Source organism: Elephantulus edwardii, unplaced genomic scaffold (assembly GCF_000299155.1).
Source record: "Elephantulus edwardii isolate Elephantulus edwardi_28Jun2011 unplaced genomic scaffold, EleEdw1.0 scaffold00134, whole genome shotgun sequence".
Lineage (NCBI taxonomy): Eukaryota > Metazoa > Chordata > Mammalia > Macroscelidea > Macroscelididae > Elephantulus > Elephantulus edwardii.
Genome location: NW_006399884.1, coordinates 4375607 through 4393320, shown reverse-complemented (window position 1 = coordinate 4393320; position 17714 = coordinate 4375607). Strand labels below are relative to the sequence as shown.

The following is a 17714-nucleotide window of genomic DNA, read 5'->3' as shown; positions in this document are numbered from 1 at the left end:
TGACTGGGGTGAGATGATATCTCATAGTTGTTTTGATTTGCATCTCTCTTAGAGCTAGGGATTTTGAACATTTCTTCATGTGCTTGTTGGACATCTGAATGTCTTTTTTGGTGAAGTGTCTATTCATATCCTGTGCCCATTTTTCTATGGGATTATTTACCTTTATCCTGTTGTGGTGCTCAAGTATTTTATAAATTCTAAATATAAGTCCCTTTACTGACATGTCATTACCAAACACTTTTTCCCAGTGGTTTCCCTTTTTATCCTGTTGGAGAAGTTTTTGGATGTGCATAGGGATTTGATTCTTAGAAGGTCCCATTCGTCTGTTTTATCTTCTCCTGGTTGTAGATTACTAATAAATTTTTTAAAAAATTACTTAAACAGTGCATTGACAAGGAGTTGCCAAAAAAGAAGATAAATTCAGAAGAGACCATGGCAGGAGGGATATTATTGCTAAAGTCAGATCATGGTTGAAAACAGAGACTACCAGAAAAATCGTATATGTGTTAAATTGATTATTCAAAATCATTTAATTGGTTTGATCAAAAAAAGTATAAGAATTCCAGAGCACTTAATTATGCTCATGAGAAACATATCCATAGGCCAAGGAGCAGTTGTCCAAACAGAACAAGGAATGTGGTCTATAATCAGGAAACTTGTGTCTCAGAGTTGTACTCTTTCTCCATACCTATTCAATTTGTATGCTGAACAAATCATTTGAGAAACTAGACTTTATGAAGTCTTCTTCATGTAGCATTGAGGTTGAAGGAAGATTCTTTAACAACCTGCGTTATACAGATGACACAGCCTTGCCTGCTGAAAATGGAGTGGCCTTGAAATGCTTGCTATTCTATTTGTTAATAATCTTCACCACTATTTTACTTGCATTTGTTATTAATTATATTCATTAACTTTGTACCATTTAAACAGTACCAAACACTATAAAATAACACGTGAGTATAAATTGTTATTATTTTACTCTGCTTATTCTCCTTGGGTTGTCCCTCTCTTTACTTCCTTACATCCGCGTACTCCCCTAAACAGATGCTAAAATACTTAGTATTTTACTTCATTACAAAATCACATTGAGAGTTTGTGGTTGTTACAGAGAAAATTTAAATCAATATATTGAAGAACTTTATCTTATAAACTTCCTCTACAGGATTTGGAGGTAAATCAGTTTATTTTAAAACCATGATTAAAGTCACAGCAAAGTTAGAAAATTGAAGAAAGGGGGGAAAAGAGGAAGGAAAGGGGCAGAGAGGGGAAGAGAAAAAAGGAAAGGAATCTACATTTGAATTCACATGACAAAGATCCTATTTTACATCTGATTAACTCTATAGGAAATGACATTTGCTACAGTCAGAAAAACAGATGGTGAGAGAAACTAGAAAAATAAAACTCTTGAAAACTGAGAAGTAAAACATCACTGCTAATGTTCTAGGGCATTCTGCTGTGTTCCTATATCAGGTTCTAGTCTCTAACACAGTCACGTACTTTTTTATGCTCATGACTTCCAGCCTGAAATGGTTTCACAGGGCTGCTAAAGTAAGAAGTGAGTGGTGTGAGGTGCATCTGCTTGTGTGAGGTGGCTTGTGAGTTAGTGAGCGGGGCCTGAGCGGGAACAGTGGGGGTCATTCACACCCAGGAGACACCCCACCCTGAGCTGGGATGCTTTGCCAGCAGTCTCTGACTCATCTTCCTCTCGGGCACAAGTGTGGAAGTCCTCCATTTTGCTCTTAGTTCACATTTGTCCTTTTTAAACCAATGACTCATAGCTTGGAAAGACGTATGAAATAAGCGAGAAGGATATGTCACTGAGTTATTTATGGTCTTTCAATATACACATCCTAGGATCTCATGCATTTTAAAGGCAAGACTTTAAATATGAGAGGTTTACCAAGACAGCTGTAATGAGTTCTGCAAGAAAAAGAAAAATATCTGTTGCAAAAGAAATGGAGCCTGGTAGAACAATCATGCTTAAGAAAAATGCTGTCAAAAGGACACTTTTCTTCAAATGAATTTGCAAACATTCTTCAGCATTGTAATTCTTCTTGCCAGAATTTAATGCTGGGAAACCAACGGCTTTCAGTCTATTAGAAAGTGGTCCCATCTCTACATGGCATATATTACTTTAATACTTTAATGTAAATTAAACTCTTCTATGAATACTTTCTGGTCTTCTCAAATGTGTGCTATGCATCAGAAAGCTGGGCAATGACTAGAGATGATAGAAGGAGAATTGATGCCTTTGAGCTGGAGAAGAGTGTTGCATATACCATGGTCTGTTAAGAGAACAAATAGGTTCATCCTGGAGAGGGTGAAACTAGGCTGCTCTTTGGAGGTAAGGATTTTGAAGCTTAGTTTGACATATTTTGAGTACGTTGTAAGGAGGGACTAGTCCTTGGAGAGGACATCATGCTTGGCAGGATGGAGGGACAGAACAAGAGAGGGAGACCCTTGATGAGATGGACTGACTCAGTGACTGGGGTAATAGGAGTAGGTATGTCAGAAACAATAAGATTGGCACCGGACAGAGCAGGGTTTAAGGCTGTTGTACATAGGGTCACTATAAGTCACAGGTGACTTGACCACACATAACAACACAATAAAATTAATACTTCCTTAGCCAAATCTCAATTGCCTAAGAAATCAGACAGTTAATTAATTATGGAGTTTTATGATGTGAAAATAGAAACTTCAAAAAAGGCATACACAATGCCTGTCCTTATCATTACCAAACCAGGCATACCTCACTTACTCTTTTATTCAGCAATTACATGTCAAGTATCTACCATGCCTCAGGTAGTAAGTATCCCAGACATTGAATATACAGAAGTATGTCAGCTCTGGCAGTTCATTTCCTCCTGGACTGAGTTTACTTTATGAGAAAAGACAGAAATCAGCAAATAATAAGATACAATATTCTTGACAGTTGGTGCTAGAAAGTGAAGTAGAGAGATAAGACCTTGCTTATCCGGATTAAGGTACTAAATACATTGTGGAAGCTTGATGATTTAAGCATTTAACTGAGCTCAAAGAAAATACTTATGAGAAGGCATTGGTTTGTAAGATCATTTAAGCAGAAGGACTATTGGTGCATGGCCCTGAGGATGGGAAGAGAATAGGACCTCTGAGGTAAAGAGAGATGAGTATAGTTGAAAAACAAAGAGCTGCAGTGAAAAAGTAGAGATGAAGCTGGTGAAAGGCAGAAGTCTAATGAGGAAAGCTTTCAAGACTACATTAAAAACAAGGGGCTTTCTGCAAGGAATAACTGCAAGTCATTGGAAGCAAAGCAATGACATGACCAGATGCAAATTTATAAATATAACTAACTTTTGGTAAAGGTGTTGGTGGAGAAAGAGGTAAGAGGTAAGATAGCACTCCAAGCATCTTGGTCCAAGAAGATGGCAGAAAGGAAAACATGGAAGAAGTGGTGCTAAAGTGAGAAAGTCTTATCATTAAGAAGACTATTGTTTTCATGTGTCAGAGAAAGCTGGATAAAGAAATATAATGTAGAATAAGAGGAAGAAAGAAATATAATGTCGAATAAGAGGGGAAGAGTCTCTCTGTAAACATTTCACTGTGAATTAATAGAAAAAATAAAAGCAACTTCTCATCTATATTAAATTAATAATTGCATATGCTAATTTCTTACAATTTTTTTTCTGCTCTTTTCAATAAAATGGCTAATTCACACTGCAGTCCACAGGCAATAGAATCCCTAGTCAGAGTCATGGCGGAATAAGGTGAAGAGTGGAGATTTCTAACCTGAGTTAGAGGCACTAAATGATAAAGAGCTGAGTTCACACCCTTTTGGAAAGTAGCGTGTCTTTAGTTTGGTAATATTTTCTTTTTGAAGTGTAAGTGTAGAAGAAAGGGTGTATTGGTTTTTAGGCAGCCAAAGGGTACTATTACATCATCTGAACCTTCTATAAATTTAGAGACCTTCACATTTTATACATATTCATAGGAGGTGTACCACATTAAAGAAGCAAACCATGACACATTCATGATCTGAATCTTGGAATCATTATTGAAATTTTTTAGTAGCAAGGGGATTGACATTATTCCTAAACTAAAGAATCACACTTGCCCAACTTATTATGAATTGAAAACTAGAAGGGAAAAAAAAATGGGTCCTGATAGAGTGTAGTATTAGTGGTGGCAACATCAGGCTTATTTGTTGTTCGTTTTTGCTCATTTGTTTATTTGTTTGTTTTACCTCTCAGGCATTGCAGAAGATGTATTATCAGCAGCTAAGCCTAGAAACCACTAGCAACTGTGTAGACAGGTCACACCCTCAAGGTCCAATCCTCAGAGATGGTAACAATCTCATTTTCAACAAACTACATGATGCACTTTTTGGTTATAGTCCTTGTTACATCAACTCTACACTTCTTTGTTTCCTCTTCCCAGCGAGTCTGTGAGAATCCTAATATCCTTTCAGTTAATCTTTCCTTCATTTTAATCTGGGGCTGAGACAAAAATCTTTGACTGGTATAGTAATTATTCTTTCAGAACAAAGGGTGAGTGTGTGAGTATGAAGGTCAAGAGTCATGTGACTAAGATGGGAGCACCACAATGTCCTTGGCAGGGCTCTACGACAGCGAGGGTATGACTGAAGATCTGCATAGGTTTCTAGGAGCCTGTGCAAGAATCAGGAACATCTGTGAACTCTTCAGATTCTCCATTTCTCTCTGCATCTGGAAGCAAAGCAGAGCTTTTACATAATTCAGAAGCTGGAGGAAGTGGTTTTGCCCATTAAGTGATATTGAGTTTCTTGTTATAATTTAAACAGGTGGGGTCTTAAGTATTAAATAAAACTTTTTATTGTGGTTTGGGTAGAAGTTTACTGAGGAAATAAGTTTTGCATTCAATAATTTTATACATACTTTGTTTAAAAGTGCTCACAATATAGAAGCACTTTTCTTACTTCCTATCTAAAGTCATTATTTCTACCCATCCTTCTTTCTTGCCTTTAAAAAAAATCCACAAATAAATTTTATGTATTTGTATATTTTACTGCAATAAGACTTTTCCCTCTTATAATCATCCTGCTAATAACTACATTCATGAAAGCATGTAAACCAGCTACTTCATGCCTCATGCCTTAATATCCCCACTTTAGATAGCTCAATTCTGGTGGCCTAGTGGTAAGGAGATTCACTGCAATCCTGAAGGTACACAGTTCAAATCCACCAGTGGCTCCATGTGAAAATAAAATGCCTGTGAAAATCCACTGGAGGGTCAACTATGGGTAGGTTTTGACTTGACAGTAAACAACAACAACAATCAAACAAATACTCTGAGGGAACAAGCTTTTGCTGAAGGATCCTCTGTTCAACCTGGAAACTAAGCATCTGCATCCACAAGCAAAGCCCAGTCCAGAGCACAACATCAGGTTGTAGCAACCAAAACAAGCTCACAACATGCATCATCTTCTCTTCATCTGGTTAGGTTCTGGTGAATTCAACTAGATTCAAATGGCCATCAGCAACAAACTCAGGAGTCTACCTTTCCCTCTGCATTCCAGACCTGTTGGTCCCTTCACTCAGCCCTAACCCATACATGGGGCCAAATCAACAGGCCATGGGTCCTCATGACTACTTGCTTTTCAAGCCAACAACCCTGCCCTGCTCATCCATATATACATTTATGCTCCGTGGACAATGCTGAAGGAACACATTCAAGCTCAATCTCCATTGTTGTATTCCTACCATTTCTACTTCAGTGGATCCATCTTTCCCGCCTTTTGAGTTTCATTTTCAAGCCAACAACCCTGTCCTGCTCATCCATATATACATTTATGCTCCGTGGGCAACGCTGAAGGAACACATTCAAGCTCAATCTCCATTGTTGTATTCCTACCATTTCTACTTCAGTGGATCCATCTTTCCCGCCTTTTGAGTTTCATTTTGGAAAAACAGTTTATTTGGTTTGTATGGTTAATTTTACAGACGATTATGTTCTGCTGTGGTGTTATTATTCACTTAACAAACAAGTCTATTATATGATTGAAAGTTGATCCCTGAGGTGGGTTCAGTTCCAGACTTGAAGAGTGGCTCAGGATCACAGGTGCAGATTCTGATAATTTCAATTGGAGGAGTAAGTTTTGGTCTTTTCATTTAGTTAGCTGGGCATAGTATGTACTTTAAACTGCTGAAGTCAGTATATACCACCAATAATCTACCAAAACCTAAAGACTTTAAAAAGAAACCATTGTGGAATTGCCAAAACCATGGAATGTACCTAATTCTTTAATGTGACAATGTCTGTTGTGGGCACTAAGAATTTTGTAGAAATTAACTTTGAAGAAATTTTTTATTACTCCCTAATGCTCAGTGGCTGGGGTAATAGGGGTGGGTATGTCAGAGATGATTAGGTTGGCTCACGATAGAGCAGGGTTCAGAGCTGTAAACTCAACACAACTAAATACAAGTGACTAATTGACACTTAACAACAATAATCCTATAATAAATTACTTCGGTGTCAATTTGAGTAAGTTATGATGTCGATTGTTTAGTAAAATACTAACTCCATTGTTATTTTACAGCAGTTGTGCATTGTTAAATCAGTTAGTGCCAGTATAGCAGATTACCTTCCATAATGTGAGCAGGCCTCAATTAATAAGATAAAGATCTTGGAAGCAAGTAGGGAGTTTCCCTAGGGTTGGACTTCTCCAAAGAGAAACTTGGTTTTACCCTCTCCAGGACAGAAATATTTGCTCTTTTAGTGGTCCACAGTATGTTGAAAACTCTTCACCAGCACCACAACTCAAAAGCATCCATTCTTCTACCAGCCTTAGTCATTGTCCAGCTCTCTGATGCACAGAAAGTAATTGAGAAGACCATGACAACCTGGATCAGGCATTCCGTACTTACAAGATTGATGTCATTGCCCTTTAGTACTCTGGAGAGGTCTCTGACAGCACATTATCCCAATGCAATTTGCGTTTTGATTTCCTGACTGCTGGTGTCGAGTCTTGATTGTGGAGCCAAAACAATTGGAGTTGCTAACAACCTCAATCTCCTCTCCATCTGTCATGGTGCTGCCAATTGGTCCAGTGGTGAGAATCTTTGTCTTCTTGATGTTGACCTTCCCTCTATATAGAAGACTAGAGTTCTTGATCTTCTGCAGCAAGCACCTCAGTTTCAGCAAGGAAGGTTGTATCATCGGTATACAGCAGTATTGTTTTTGTTGTTGTTTTGTGCCATTGAGTCATCTGCAACTCATAGCAAATTCCTAAACTCTGCTCTATCCAGTGCCAATCTTACTGTCTCTGACACACCTAACCCCATTATTCCAGTCACTGAATAAATGAAGTAATTAGCATGATGGTACTTGGGAAATCTTTTTCAGAGAGAAGATATGATAGCATGTTTTTTTCATGAATAAAAATAACCTTATAGGCAAGGAAAACAGATCATGCAGGAGAAAGGGGAAGAGTAGAAATGATATTTTTGAATATTGATCTCATTTTCTCTTTCCCATTTTAAAACGGCAATGCTATATTTGTCTCATCTCTGAAAATTACTTTTTAATCCACCAAAAATTTCAAAATAAGCTTTTAATCAATATTCTCTATATTTTTAATATGTAAACAATGGCAAATTTTGTATTCCATTAAATCTATTTCATATATAATTCAGTTTATACATTAATCATATACTTAGCTACCATGATGATATATTTTATTATTTCTCATTTTTAAAGAGTACTATTTATGATAATGTCATTGGTTTCTTAATCAGCTGAAGGCTATTTGAAAAATGTCAACCCAAGATCTAACAGTAGAGAATGAGAATCGACAGTGAAAGGCAGCATTGGAAATGAAAAAGTCAAAGGCTTGGGTGACCACAGTGGTGTAATACATTCAGCGAAGGGAAAATGTTATCATCAAGAATTTTACAGGAATAATTTTAACATAAAGTAAACAGTTATCTAAAGTGATAAATCTTAAAGAACTGAGGAAAAGCAAGTCCCAACCATCTCTAGAAGGCATACAGAAGAAAATCCATTTGACCCAGCTATTCCACTGCTTGGGATTTACCTCAAGGAAATTAGAACCGAGACACAAATTCAGACTTGACACCAAGGTTCATAGCAGTGTTATTCACCATTGAAAGAATGTAAGAACAGCCCAAATATTCAACCACAATCCAATGAATTGAGAAATTGTGATATATTCACACAATGGAATACTATGCAGTACTCAGGAGCAATGATTTAGCAAATTACTACATAACTTGGGAGGGACTGGAGAGCATTATGCTGAGTGAACTCATTCTCAAAAGGACAAATACTGTGTAAGACCGTAATTGTAGAAATAGATAACTAAATAAATGTATATGAGGATCTAAGTGGAGGGGGAAGGTAGGAGCAGAAGTACGAAGACTGGCAAGGAGGGGTAAGTCATAGGGTTGCACAATTTAATGGGTAGTCAGAGAGGGTAAAGAAAATGGAAAAGATCTGCAGGGATCTGGAAAGATGGGGTAATTGTGAGCAAAGTTTATTGTTGATTAATTTTACAAAATGGAAATTATGATATGAAATGAAACAGAATGTGAATGAAGCATAGTGTGAAACACAAGGTATACAAACTTTATAACCATACCAATATAAAAAATGTTTTTTCTTACTAAAAAAAAAAAAGAAGAAGGCATAGGCAATGCTGGAACCCCTTGGTTTAGCTTCCACAGTCTTTTACTTTTCTAGCTCGTCCATAATGAAGTACTACACATTGGATGAGTTACAAGAAGTCAAATGTATTACCTCACACTTCTGGAAGCCAAAGACAGGAGGGTAAGCAAGTTTGGAGGCAGGAATGGTAGTTTTTCAGTAGAAGCATCCTGAACATTTTACCCAAACATGTGACCTTGGCCGTGGCCTTAGCTACTTAGGAGACTCCAGTAGTTTCCACACATTTTCAAAGTCCAGTTCTTGGCCTATTCTGTTGGATCTGAATCTACAAACTGAAATCCTCTTTCACTTTTCTAATCAAGGTCATTTCTTTTTCCTATGAGATAAATTGTTGCATGTAGGAGAGTTAGAAGGTTGTTTAAACCATTTAAAGCACAAAAGGAAAAATCAGTTCATTGCCATCAAGTTGAATCAGACTCAGAGCTCACACTCCAGAAGGTTTCTGAGGCTATAAATCATACAGCAGGATACTGCCCATATTTCTCCTGTAGAATAACTGGTGAATTCAAACAGCAAGAGAGTTGCAGCCTTTGGGTTTTAGCACAGCTTCCTGTGTTCTATATTCCATGCCACCAAAGCTGTATATAATAGAAAAGTGGCCTGAATTAAAATAAAGTTTCTTGTTGTATACTGTTGAGTTGGAATCTATCCATAGTTGGTTCTCTATGGGATTTTCAGAAACAGTAAATTACACAGGAGGAGAATGCTCATCACCCTCCTGTGAAGCAACTGGTGGATTCAAACTACATAGCTATGTGTTGGCAGCAAAATTCCTTACCACTAAGCCACCATTTGTTGTTGTGTGCTATTGAGTTGTACCCTATCCATAGTTGACCAATGTTTCCAGAGGCAGTTAATTGTACCAGAGGAGATTACCCATCTTTCTCCTGTGGAGTAGCTAGTGTATTTGAACCACATGCCTTTGAAATTGCAGTGCAGCTTCTTGCCACCAGAGCTCCAGAGATCCCTAATATAGCTTAAAATAAAGGTAACAAGAAGAAAAGGAAGGTAGAAAAGAAATAATTTCTTAAATGTTGGGATAACAAGATGAAAAAGTGATGACTTCTAGCCTGAGTGAATGAAATGGCTAGCAGGTTTCCAAACATAACAAGGAATAAAAACAAAAATAATTAAAGGAACTACCAGTATGGATTAATTTTGTGATAATGTAGATAATTATTTCCATTTTATGAAAGCAGAATCTGAGACTTCTATGCTAATGTTCTAGGAGACAGAAAATAAGCAGAAGAGTAGAAGAATGAGTCTGGGAAAAGGTGAAGGATAAAGATGGAGCTTTGAGAGTCATCAGAAACTGAAATCATGAGAGGAAATGAGATCATTCTGGAAGAGCTCTTAGCATGAGAACAGTGGACATCTGGAGAATACCATAATTTAGGAGATGAGTTTGTAAAAGAAGCCTGAGAAATAAATCACAACATGCTGGATCACAGTTCATTTCCTGATGAGATGGTACAATTTTAATTACTCTTTCTAGTTTCCTTGGACATGTAGTGCCACTTAAAAATCAGCTCTTTGTCCATGAGCAACGACTTAAATATTTACTACATGCCTCAATTTTCTTTTTTTTGTTTGTTTGTTTGTTTGTTTAGTCTTTTTTTATGCCTCAATTTTCTAACCCAAGATACAACTCACTCCTTCTTGGTTGGAAACTGCTAGCTTCAGGACTTGAAGAGGAACAAATGTCTCTGATTTTAGGTAGTTTTACCCAAAGGTAAATTTACAATAGAATCACACGGAAAAGCTATTTTGTTTCTTACTAACAAACCCACATTGACCTCTTCTGTGTGTATGATTTCTCCTTTTCCCCAGCACTATCCTGAGTCTATTGCTCTTAGAAAAACAGAGTTTTGTGCCAGACAACCAGTAAGAATCTGTTTGACCCACTAGGGATGCTACCACTAGAGGTATTCCTAAACACTTACAGACTTGCAACCTTATTTTTTTTTTTATCTTTGCTGTTGTTAGGTGCTGGTGTGTAGGCTTTGACTTATGCTGCTGTTGTTATGTTGGGTCCAGTCATCTATGACTCTAGTGGCCTTGTGAACAACAGGTCTTAATTTTGTCCTAGTCTACACTGTTTTCATGATCTCCAACCTGGTCAAGACCATTGCTATAGTTGATGTGTCAGTCTGTCTTGTTGAGGATCTTCCCCTCTTCTTCTGACTTCCCACCTTTCCCAGAATGACATCCTTTTCCAAGGACTGGTCATTACTAACAACATGGATGTGAGACAAAATTTCACCATCCTTGCATCTAAGGAGCAATCATGTTTGAGTTTTTTTGGCAGTCTATGGGGTATTTTGTATTCTTTGCCAACATTGCAATTCAAAGCCATCCATTCTTCTTTGGCTATCCTTCTGGTTCATAGTAATCTTTAGCATAGCAAATCAAATTTATATCATACCCAGAGCAAGTTAAATTTGTATCATTGGTCAAAATTTATAAAGATATAAACTTTGTTGACAATTATAAAGCCACCCTTGTATCTTTCCCTTGGCCCATTAACCTTCCTAGAATTTATGTTCCTATAATACAGTCAAAAGTCTGTCATTAGACCAGATGGTTACATACATGACTATTATCCAATAAGCATTAAAAGCAAAAATTGATATATTTGAAAGAAGAAAGGACAAGATTGAAAGATCGAAATCCATCCAGATTTTCTATACTTAGCCTACCTTGAAGATTTCAGAAATGTCGGCTTCCACAATTGCTTGTGTTGATTCCTTAAAATACATCTATTTAAATTTATATGTATAAAACCTGCATACACATAGACACACATACGTTGCTGTTAGATGCTATAGAGCCAATTCCAACTCATAGTGACCCTATGTGATATTGCAGAGCTGCCTTTAGAGTTTTCCAGACTGTTCTCTCATTTTTTTTAAAGTTTCTTTTAGATTGTCTTGTCTTACGGATGCATATCCGTAGGTCTTTCTCCCCTGCAGAACTATTGGTAGGTTCAAACTGCTAACCTTTTGGTTAGTATCCAAGCATTTAATTGCTGAGTCACAAGGGCATCTAATGTGTGTGTGAGAAAGAGAGAAAGAGATGTAGGGTATGTGTGTGAGAGAGACAGCAAGATAGTGGCATGTTTGTGTGTGTATGTGTATTCGAGAAAGAGAGAAGTGGGGGCGAGTTCTAGTGGTGCAGTAGTTAAATATTCACCTGCTAACCTAAAGATTGATGATTTGAACACAGCAGTAGCTCTGTGGGATAAAAATGTGGGTGTCTGCTTCAATAAGGACGACAACCTTGAAAATCCTATAGGAAGTTCTACTCCACCTGTTAGTGTCACTATGAGCCCTCACGAATGTACTATTAGTTCTCATTTTGTAAAGAATGCTTGCTTTGAGGATTTTAAGCCAATAAAGAAAAAGAAATTTATCAACTGACACCAACAGAAAGAACTTGAATAATAACTGAAAAACATCCACTCATTTAACTACTGCTGTTATTGTATGCCATCGAGTCAGAACCGACCCATAGTTGATCCTCCCAGTGGCTTTTCAGAGGCAGCACTGCACAGGAAAAGATTGTCTGTCCTCCCTCAGAACAGCAGGTGGATTTGAACCCTATGCTTTCGAGATTGCAACATAGATTCTCTCTTTTTTTTTAACTCTTTTTATATTACTCTGATTTCTTTATAAAGTTTGAATACACTGTTTTTCACAGATGATTCTTCTCATTTCTTTCATCCGCCCCACCCATAGAATTATGCAACCCTATGGTTAACATCCTATCCCCTCATCCTCATTCCTTTATTCCATCCTCCCCCCAAACCTTGGATCCTCATACTCATTCTACAACAATGGTTTTATACAGTATTTGTCCTTGTGGGACTGAGTTAGTTCACTCAGCATAATGCTCTCCAGGTCCTCCCAAGTTAGGTAGTAATTTACAAAATCATTGTTCCTGCATGCTGTGTCGTATTCCATTGTATGAATGTACCACAACTTCTCAATCCATTCATTTGTGGTTGAATATCTGGGCTGTTCCCATGTTCTTCTAATGGTGAATAATGCTGCTATGAACATTGGTGTTCAAATCTGTGTTTGAGCCTCAGTTCTAATGTTCTTGGTATATATTCTAAGAAATGGAAAAACTGGTTCATATAGAATTTTTATGTTCAGCTTTTTGAAGAAATGCTAAACTGCCTTTCAGAGTGGTCGTACTATTCTACAATCCCACCAACGATGTAAAAGGGTTCCTTTCTCATCACATCCTCTCCAACATTTATTACTTGCTGTCCTGTTAAACTTTGCCACTGATACTGGCAACACAGATTCTTACTACTATGTTATCAGAGCTCCCATTGACTCTGAGTCATTTATTGATACCCTTGTCAATACCTGTTTCCATATTGTGGTAAAGATAGAAAACACACACTAGACTGTCATGCAAATGAGAGAAGAAACAGATACATAAACAGTGTTTTTTCAATAACTGTAGCTGTGAAGAGAAAATGTGAAAGAATAAAGAGATAAAAACTGAGAGAAGTATCATTCTTTCAAAAAGAGACTTGTGTATTTTACATCTTTATCTTTTATGCAGCAAATAGGAAGTATTTTTAATTGCTTTAAAAGAGAGAGATAGAATAATGGTTTTAATAAAATGATATAGAAGTGCAGAAGTTTGAGGAATGGTTTGATAAGACTTCTCCTCACCTCCAGAAATTAATGACCACAGTTGTGCTGACATTGCCATCCTTGGATTTTCCAAACTAGAGACTGTTGAACAGGTGATAAAAAAGGAAGTAGTATATGTTAAGGAGATAGTCAAGAGGCCGTTTCCTTACAATCCACACTTTGGTAACCCAAGTTCCACACTTACATCACACAGACCCTTCTTATTTGTAGACTTTTGAAATTGCTTGAAATTTGCCTCCAACCCCAAATTGAGTTAGCTTAAACTCTGTTCTAATCGCTGATGTTTAGGATGAACACAGGATCCTTCTATCAGATACCGTCTTCTCTATGAAGTACGACAATCAAGAAATAATACTCATTTTTCATTTTTAGGAATGAAAGCTCACTAGGGAAAAGAGTCAACAGTGCTCTCTCCCCATAGTATCTCATCCACAGGTGGCATAGTTCCAAGCACTGTTCTCTAGGAATATTTAATTGTTCATTTCCCCCATTGCAGTGGAAGGGCTTCACTTTCTGGCACTTGATGGCTTTAACAATCAGCCTTCTGCTTGTGGAATTTTGGTATGTAAGGATAGATAAAAGGGTTGAATAGATGCTATTTTAAGGTAAGATTTTTTAATAATCCTCTTCCTGTTCCCTTAGGAAACTAAGAATGCTCCTTTGCTTACAGGCAGTACCACAGGCTAATAGTTAATGTCTATATGTTATGTGCTAGTTATTGTTTTTAGTGATGGTGGTAGGTGCCTTCAAGTCGCATACCACCTCTGTGAACAATAGATTTGAACCCCATCCCATGCCATCCTTATCATTCCTGACACACTTGAGTTTATAGCTGCCATGTATGTATTTATCTGTCTCACTGAGAGTCTTCTCCTTTGCCGACCCTCTACCTTTCCAAGCACTGAACAGTGTCCTCCAGCAAGAAGGAATAACCTGCTTTAACAACATGTCTAAGATATGTGAAGCAAAGCTGCACCATCTTTGTCTCCAAAGAGCACCCTGGTTGCACCTTCTCTAAGACGTAATTGTTTGTTCTTTTGGCAGTCCATGGGATATCCAGTACTCTTCTCCAATGACACAGTTCAAAAGCATTTTTTTAAACATTTTATTGGTATGCATATAATTATTCATATATAGCTTGTTTCATTCGTGGACATAGAGGGGTTTGTGTAAGTGTGTGTTTTTCACTTTCCTTCACCGCCAGTTTGTTTCATTCAATCATTCTCATACATTGTGTTTTATAAAGTTAATCACCATTGGACAATACCCACCATTACTCCATCTTTTCAGGTTCCCACCAGATCTTTGCCATTTCCTTTACCACCTCTTTCTACCCTCCAAGTTGTGCAACCCTATGATTTCCCCCCTGCCCATCCTCACCCCTCTACTCCCACCTTTTCTCACTTTGGGTCCCTATACATATTTTACTAGTTATCCTTCTGTATTTACAGTAATGGTCTTATGTAGAGAATGTGGAGATATTGGAACTCACATACACTGCTGATGGGATTATAAAATGGTAGGTACAGCCAATGGAAAGCAGTTTGGTGTTTCCTAAAAAAAGGTAAAAACAGAAACTCCATATATATGATCCAGCTATTCCACTACTAGGAATAGACCTCAAGGAAATCAGAACTGAGACACAGAGATTTGTTCAACAATATTCATGTTGTTGTTGTTGTTATTGCATATCATAGAGTCGAAAACAACCCATAGACGACCCTCTGGCATGTATTTTAGAGAGATTTAATCTCACAGGATGAGATTGTTCATCTTTCTTCCACAGAGCAGTTGATCACCTCGAGCCATGTGCCTCCAAGATTGTGGTGAAGCTTTTTGCCACTAGGCTACCAGAGCTCCCTCCCAATATTCATAGCAGCCTTATTCACCATTGCAAGAACATGAAAACACCTCAAATATCCAACCACATCCAAACAGATTGAGAAGTTGTGGTACATTCACACAATGGAATACTATGCAGGACTCAGGAGCAACAATTTCAAAAAATACTACATAACTTGGGAGCGATTCCAGGGCATTGTGCAAAGTGAACTAAGGTAGTCTCATAAAGGCAATGATTCTCTTTCTGTCATCTTATCCAGAACTAAATTGAAAATTCATGTTTTCAGTAGCTCAGCCTCGATGCTGAATTCATACTTCTCATCCACACTATAATGGCTTTCACCCAAAATAATATGACTAACAAAGCAAAGATAATGTGCTCTTTGCCTCTGGGTTACACTCAAATGTTTCTCCAAAATAAGAAAATTTTACCTTTGATATGCAGAGATGACTGAACAAAGAAAACAAATGGAGAGGAGACTGGAGGTTTGACTTCTCTGGCATCCTAATTTTATCTCATCCTAAGTCTTCTTGTTCTTGCTTATATTAACTTCATCTTTGGGGCCAGGAATCTGACTTTTCCAACCCAACTGGAATGTAGATAACCAGATTTCAGGTCATTTTTTAAAATAGTCTACAGGCAGAAAGCCTCCCTTAGCAAAACATATTTCCTTCCCTATCTACTTTTGGGAGGTCTAATATCAAAGCAAGCACATCATTTTATCATAGAACATTATTGGATAGTAAAAGAATTTATTACACATAACTATTCTCATCTTTTTACATGGTTGTACCCCAAATAAGCCATATTTTAATAAATTACTTTGTAACTGCAAATATGGGTAACTTTCAGCAAAAGACAAGACACCTATATCTTCCTAATAATTGCTGAATTTCTATGATTCTGAACCAATCTACTTGCTGCATATTGTGTTGCAGCAATAGACAAGGGTGGGTCTTTTTGCTTGCTTGTTCTTTTTGCTTCTTTGTTTTTACTTCATGTAATTAAAAAAGCAAAGAGAAAATACAGACTTACGTAATTTTTTATCAGAACTGCATTTCTCTGGTTCTCTGTGCATGAACAGCATCCCATGTTAGGATTCTGTTAGAGTAGCTAAAAATAGTCAGTTTTCATATCTGCACTCCACAGAGAATCTGTTTCCACAATAATATCCTGCATTCAATAGACCCTGTGATTGCCACATACCCACCAGTGAACCAATTACTAAGTCCAGACATGAGCTGAATGGCAGGTTCCAAGAGAGTCACGGGATTGAATTCAAAGAAAGGTGAACAAACTGCTTCCATGCATTTTATTGGCCCTGAAAACCCACTATAGGGGTTTTCAGCTATAAGTTGGTTCCGATTCAGTGGTGCACAACAACAACAGGGTCAAATGGGTTCTAAAAAGCAGAAATTGGAAGCTATAGAAAGTAAAGTCAACCAGTAAATTTGGAGGACAGTTAAATCTCCATGATAATATTCAAATGAGAGAAACTGAAGAGATAGTCAAGTACAATTCTATAATACAAAAAAAGCAGATCTTTATGAAATAAAATTAAAGATATTATTTTTAAGTATAAATAGAATACCACATATTGTGTTGTTCTTGGTTGCCATTGAGTCAACTACAACTCATAGTGAGCCTTATAAACAACAGATCTGAACCCTGTTTTATCCTGTGTCATTCTCACATTTCTTGACACATTAGAGCCCATTGCAGCAGTCACTATGTCAATCCACCTGGTTGAAGGTCTTCGTCTCCTTCACTGACCAACCACCTTTTTGAGCATTGTGTCTCTGTCCAAGGAAAAGCCACTCCTAGCAACATGTCCGACGGATATGAGGTGAAGCCTCATCATCTTTGCCTCCAAAGAGCACTCTGGCTTCATCCTCTCATAGACGCATTTGTTTGTTCCTTTGGTAGTCATTGGGATGTTCAATGCTCTTCTCCAATACCATAGCTCAAAGGCCTCAATTCTTCTCCTGTCGTCCTTATTCATTGAAAAACAAGGAACTCTTGACCCTGGAGGACATTATGCTGAGTGAAATATCTCAGTGACAAAAAGTACAAGTATTGAATAATGCCACTATTATAAACAGGACTTTCATGGGAGTTGAGATGGAACTTAGATAAAAGGGGATAAATAATGGAAACTGGACTGAACATATTAAGTAAATAACTGTTTAAAAGAAACATATAATTAGGTATTATTTGCATGACAACAGTCTAGAATAAGAGCTGCATAGCTAAGTGGATTGGAAGAAATTTTTTTCATTTTTCTATTCTTTTTTAAATTTTTTAATTTATTTATTTTTCATTTCAATGAACATCTACAGAGATTTTGGAATTCCATTCATTCATTGTTGCACCCTTCTCCCCGCACACCCCCCCCCCCACCCCCCTGTTTTCTCCTCTCCTTGAAAAGCAAAACTCCCTCATTGGTACACAATCCCCCCCCAGCACATCCCCCAACCCCAAATATAATCCACCAA

At 37.4% G+C, this 17714-nt stretch overlaps 1 pseudogene; it reads left to right on the top strand.

Moving 5' to 3' along the window:
• Window positions 1–14063, top strand: part of LOC102846957 — a 110640-nt pseudogene extending 96577 nt beyond the window's left edge.
• The last annotated feature ends 3651 nt before the right edge of the window (window positions 14064–17714 follow it).